Here is a 5,867-nt window from a genome sequence, read left to right as displayed (position 1 = left end):
TATAGTCAATATTTTATATTGATTGTATTTGTAATAATCTATTTGATTTTATAGTAATGATTGTTTTTTCTTATATAATTTTAGCATTGTAATATTAATGTATTAATATTTCAATTATAAAAAATATCATTAATACCATTTAATTCATTCAAAATATTAAAAAAATATACAATGAATGTTTAAACATAAACATTATACTGATTGGGTTTTTAATAATCTATTTGATTCTAGAACAATAATTTTTTTTTTCATATCTCATAATTTTCTTTTGCACGTCAATTTCTTCACGTACAATTGTTAGTGCTAGTCCAATTTCAACTAAAGAAATTCATGTAAAGTTGTTTTTGTTGGTATTTATTACAAAAGGCTATATGATAAGACAAATTTTTTATTAACAATATTCTTTTTTGTGTTTTTTTCTTTTTCTCATCACTTGTTTTCTTCCTTAGACAGGTGAAAATTTTTAGGTGGATAATTCATAAGGTATAGGAAGATTTCGTTATCCTACAATAACAATTGTGAGAGGAATTGTAGTAGCAAAACTTCAAGTGTTGTATACTTTTTCCATTGGTTATTTATCTATTTTAACAATAGTAATTTACTTCAATTTTACTTATTCCTTTTAATTCTATTGTTGTTATTATTTATCAACCTCAACCTTAGTCTCAACATATCATCTCAATTATTTTTCTCTTATTATGTTTTCTACTTTTCCTTGTTTTAGTTATTGAGCCTCCTTCACCATATGTTTCTTGGATTTTCATATCATTACTAGGAACTATGGCTTGATATATAGCCTCCAATACCGTATTTTATTTGTCTACAAATATTTATGCTATGCCGATGTCATTCTTGATTCTTCCCTTCTACTTTTTTATTTGTATTATATGTCTATTGGTTGAATTTTCCCTCCTACTCCATAAAAAGTGAGGGATATTATTTTGGTTTCTGAATTTCATTCTCCTAATTCTAATAAGGCAAACATTATTAAATTCAATCTTATGTTTTTTAAAATTACTTAGAGGATTATGAGCTTGATATCTCTTCAGTGGAAAGTGATAAGTTGCATTTTCTCTCATTCCATTCTATCTTATGAGGAATTAATCAATCCGTATAATCCTACAAATAAGGCATATGTGGGACATTTTTTGTTATAATTATTTTTATGATAAGTTATAATTCTATGAAGTTCAATTTGATATACACCTTTTTGAACTAGAGGCTTATTAGTAAATACAATATCAAGAAATGACTACGCTTGGTTGTTCCATACATTCTTATATACTTTGACAATTAATCAATGTATTAATGAAATAGTCATTTTTATCTTTTGATTTTCTTTTAGAGAGATTATTGGAATGGTATAAAGAATATTATATTACTTAGTGGCACAACAAAGTAGTCATTGACTTTAGAATATTGATACATGTATTTATGTTGCCAAACATATTTGTATACATATGAACAGGAGGAGACTCTAGTGACCAAGACTATATCATGGTTGTGAATGAGTTAGAACTCCATTTTCTTGCACAACATCAAATGAAATGAACCTTTTTGAAGGATGAGGAGATTAATGAGGCCTATGTATCCTTATATATCATGCTAATGAATTACAAAATGTAGTTCTTCTACTTTAATATTACACAATTTTTAGTGATTTCTTAAACCAGTGGAACAAAGGCTATCTTCAAATGAGAAGATGAATTATCCCTATAGAACATACTTATCAATTGAATATAAATCATATATATACCCCTAAAATTAGTGGTGGAAAAAGTTGCAGTGTCTCTAAATTTGAAAATATTATCTTCATCATAGCATTTAGTAAGAATGTTGCAACAATTATAGGCCTGAGTAAGTTGTCACATACATTTAGTTGCCAAGTATGCTTCAACCCTCATAAGAGTGTATATGCTTCCAACTTAATAGGAAGGAAAGTGATCAGTTGCTAAAAAAATAACTCAAAATTAAAAGTTGTTGGACAGGTGTGGAACTCTGATGACCGCGTAGTGCTCATCATCCTGAATCCGACTGAATGATTTTGCGCGAAACAGACTCTGTATGCTCCTAGAAACAAGTTATGTTCACTTCCCAAATAGATGAATTTTTCAAAATACATTGAAAACTGAGTCAAGAGTCTGTATGGTTGATGTGGTGCTAAGTAGGTATCTATATGTGGCAGTTCGACTTGTTCAACAAGTTTTCCCTCACAAATCACAATTCGACAAGTGGCTTCTTGTTATTGGTTGAATTTTGACAATTTTGATTGGTTGGAGGGGTAGCCAACCATGCGGTGACACTAAACTAAATCTTTCACTTGTTAATGTGGGCTAGGTCAAAGGACTAGTGAATTCAAGTAAGAATTTTGTGCTTCTAATGGTCAAACCCAAGAATGATGTTGATAATGAAGCTTTTGAAGGTTGTGATTCAAGATTGAGATATGAATTGATTGATGCTTTTAACCAATATGATGAGATGTTTCAGGGACCAAAAGGATTGCCTCCCAAGAGAGAAATCCAACATAAGATACAGTTGCAACAACACAGTCCTATTCCTAACATTAGCATGTACAGGACGTTAGTGATGGAAGGTGAAGAAATTAAAAAACAAATTGAGGATTTGTTGGATAAAGGGATCATCAGGTCATCTTCTTCACCATTTGGTTCATCTATTATTTTGGTTTTAAAGAAGGATGGAGCATGGCACATGTGTGTGGAGTTCCGTGCATTGAGCAAGATTATGATAAAGAACTGTTACCCACTACCTAAAATAGATGATTTAATTGATCAATTGAAAGATGCGAAGTATTTTACTAAGTTGGACTTGAGGAGTGGCTACGATCAAATTAGAATTGTTGAAGGAGACATTTGGAAGACAATATTCAAAACTAAACAAGGTTTGTTTGAATGGCTAGTTATGCCTTTTGGTTTATGTAATGCTCCTCGTACCTTCATGTGTGTGATGAATGACGTGTTGAGGCCATTTCTTGATGGGTTTTTTATAGTCTACTTAGATGAAATCATAATTTTCTGTAAATCTCATGATGAACATGTCATGCATGTGAGACAAGTACTTTATGTCTTAAAGAAAGAACAATTGTTTTTAAAGATGTCAGAGTACGAGTTTAGAAAAAAGTGTTTGGCTTACTTGGGTCATATTGTTGGAGGAGATGACTTGAAAATATATCACTCCAAGGTTGATGTCATTTTTTGGCAAAGTCCCAAGACAGTTACTCAAGTAAGAAGCTTTTTGGTAGTAGCACAATATTGGAGGAAATTCATTGCTAACTTTTCTTATATAGAAGTTCCTTTGCATGCATTGGCAAGCGTGAAAAAGGTTTTTCAATGGGGAGGGAAAAAGGTCTTTGGTGCATTGAAGGAAAATATCAGTTCAACTCCAGTACATTCACTTCTAGGCTTGAGATAGTCATTTGAGATCCAGAATGATGCTAGTGACTACGCCATGGGCGTAGTCCTAATTCAACATGGTAAGCCTATCTGTTTTCATTCGGAAACTTTCAATGGTGCAGTGATTAATTATCCTAAATATGACAAGGAATTGTATGCATTGGTGTAAAGTGTAAAAAAGTGGAAACACTACTTGATGGGTAAGGAAACAATCATTCACAATCATCATCATCCATTGCAATACTTGCGATCTCAATCTAGGTTGGATAAATCAAGGCACTTCTAATGGATGGGTTTTCTTCAACGAGTCCACTTGTTAATAAGTTATAAGAAAGGTATCTACAATAAAGTTGTCGATATGCTTTCTAGGCCTATTATTAGTGCAACTACTTTAATCAAGCATAATTTTTTTGCATGAAATTTATATTGAGAAATATGCATTAGACAATGACTTTCAGGATGTTTATGCAAGATTGAGTCAAGGTAACCAAGTAGAGGAATTGTATTATCATTTGCATGATAAATTGTTCTACCATCTTAGCAAGCTTTGTATTCCACAGGGAGAAAGAGTCAACATCGTAAGAGAGGCACATCTTTTATTGCTAGTCATTTAGGTGTAAGTAAGACGATTGCACATCTACAGAGGTATTGTTATTTTCCTCATATTCCTGGAAGTGTGTCATGTTTTATTAAAGGATGTTCATTACGTGCAGTCAGTAAGCCTACCAATAGGATGTTAGCATTGTACACACCACTTACAATTCCTTCACGACCATGGGAGAGTGTTGCTATGGATTTTGTAGGAGTTATTCCATTGTCAAAAATAGGTCATGATTATTTGTATGTAGTTGTGGATAGGTTCAGTAAATGTTTATTTTGATTCCATGTAAACAGAAAGTTCCAACTCAACAAATGTCTCAGTTATTCTCTTAGAATGTATGGGAGCATTTTGGATTGCCCACATCTATTGTTAGTGATTAAGATTCTCGCTTTGTTGGGAATTTTTGGTCCAACTTGTGGGGATTCATGGACACCAAATTGAAAAAGAGTACATCATTTCATCTATAAACAGATGGTCAAATAGAGGTGATGAATAGGACAGTGATACATCTTCTTTGTGGGTATTGCAGCAAGCATCCTAAGTTGTGGGATGAACATTTGGACTTGCTGTGCTCTACAACAACCCCCCATTTCATAAAATTTTTATTTTTCAAAACTATAATATGAAATGGGTACCTTTTTATATAAATTGGTATCAACTTATCATTATTCAAAAGGTCTGAAAAAAAATAAAACGTTATAAACCTTTTTGATAAATCACTTAATCGATCTTATAATAAAGAATGAATAATCTTTTATTATTGCGATAAAGCGATCGCAAGATTGCATATCGCAATAACAAAGGATGAATGACTTAAAAGACCCATTGATTTTCCCCGATGCGACAATGCACAAATGGCTATCGGATATCAAGAAGGCAAGCGACCATAACAAAAGCCCCCTCTTCGCTTCGATGCGATATTTCTATCAGCGATCGGGGAGTGTAGCATGCATTCATCTAAAGCACTCGTTTAAAACTCCTGATGCGAATTGGTGATATCACTATTGGCGATCGGGGATTTCGAAAGGACGCCAATATAACAACTTAAGCATTCTCCCGATCGCCGATTGCGATAAAGCTAAGCGCAGATTTCAAAAAAGATTGATAAAGCCGGGATATATTATGGTTATTTAGTATTAAAGGCCTTTCTCTTCCCGATAGTGATTCACTTACGCTCAACCGCCAAAACATCAAAGCCACGCTTAAATGAATCATTCGGCCAATAAACGATATGATGAGAATTTAAAGGATTGACGGGTTTAAACGGCCATTTAATGAAACAGTAAGGCTAAAATCTCTTTAGAGATTGTGTCCGTGGACACCTTAAGTTAAATCCTCCATTATTCATTGATTAATATATCTCGTTCATCTTTGTTTTGCGCTACCAATTCTCCGCATTACGTTCATTTTCTCTCCTATGCAGAGCTCTTCCGAAGCAGCAAATTCAAGCCAAATGGGGAAGAAATCTAAGAAAACTGCAACAACTTCCACTTCAGCAGTTACAGGACAACACATTGCCAATCCAGGAGCAAGCAAAAAGGGACTCATATCTGACACCACATGCTAGGACTCGGTAAAACTACTTGGCTGAGCATCTAAAATCTAATTGAGGCCGAAGAGCCTGAGGTAACAATAGTGGAAGCCACAGCAGACCCGACTCGGAAGTCTGATACTACTCTAAAGGATTTAGCCGACTCTTACCTTCATCGGATAACATCCCGAGAACAAATTCTCCCATATACAGATGTGGTGAGATGGGAAATTGAAGAAATCCCAATCATAAACAGGACATTTTGCACCATGGACGGGAGAGTGTTCGACTCGTTTCAACCTGATGATTTGAGGCAAATGTACCA

The sequence above is a fragment of the Pinus tabuliformis genome, chromosome 8, assembly GCF_031772625.1.
Source record: "Pinus tabuliformis cultivar Carrire ecotype Pingquan chromosome 8, CPIR1, whole genome shotgun sequence".
Classification (NCBI taxonomy): domain Eukaryota; kingdom Viridiplantae; phylum Streptophyta; class Pinopsida; order Pinales; family Pinaceae; genus Pinus; species Pinus tabuliformis.
This window is presented reverse-complemented; position numbering follows the sequence as displayed.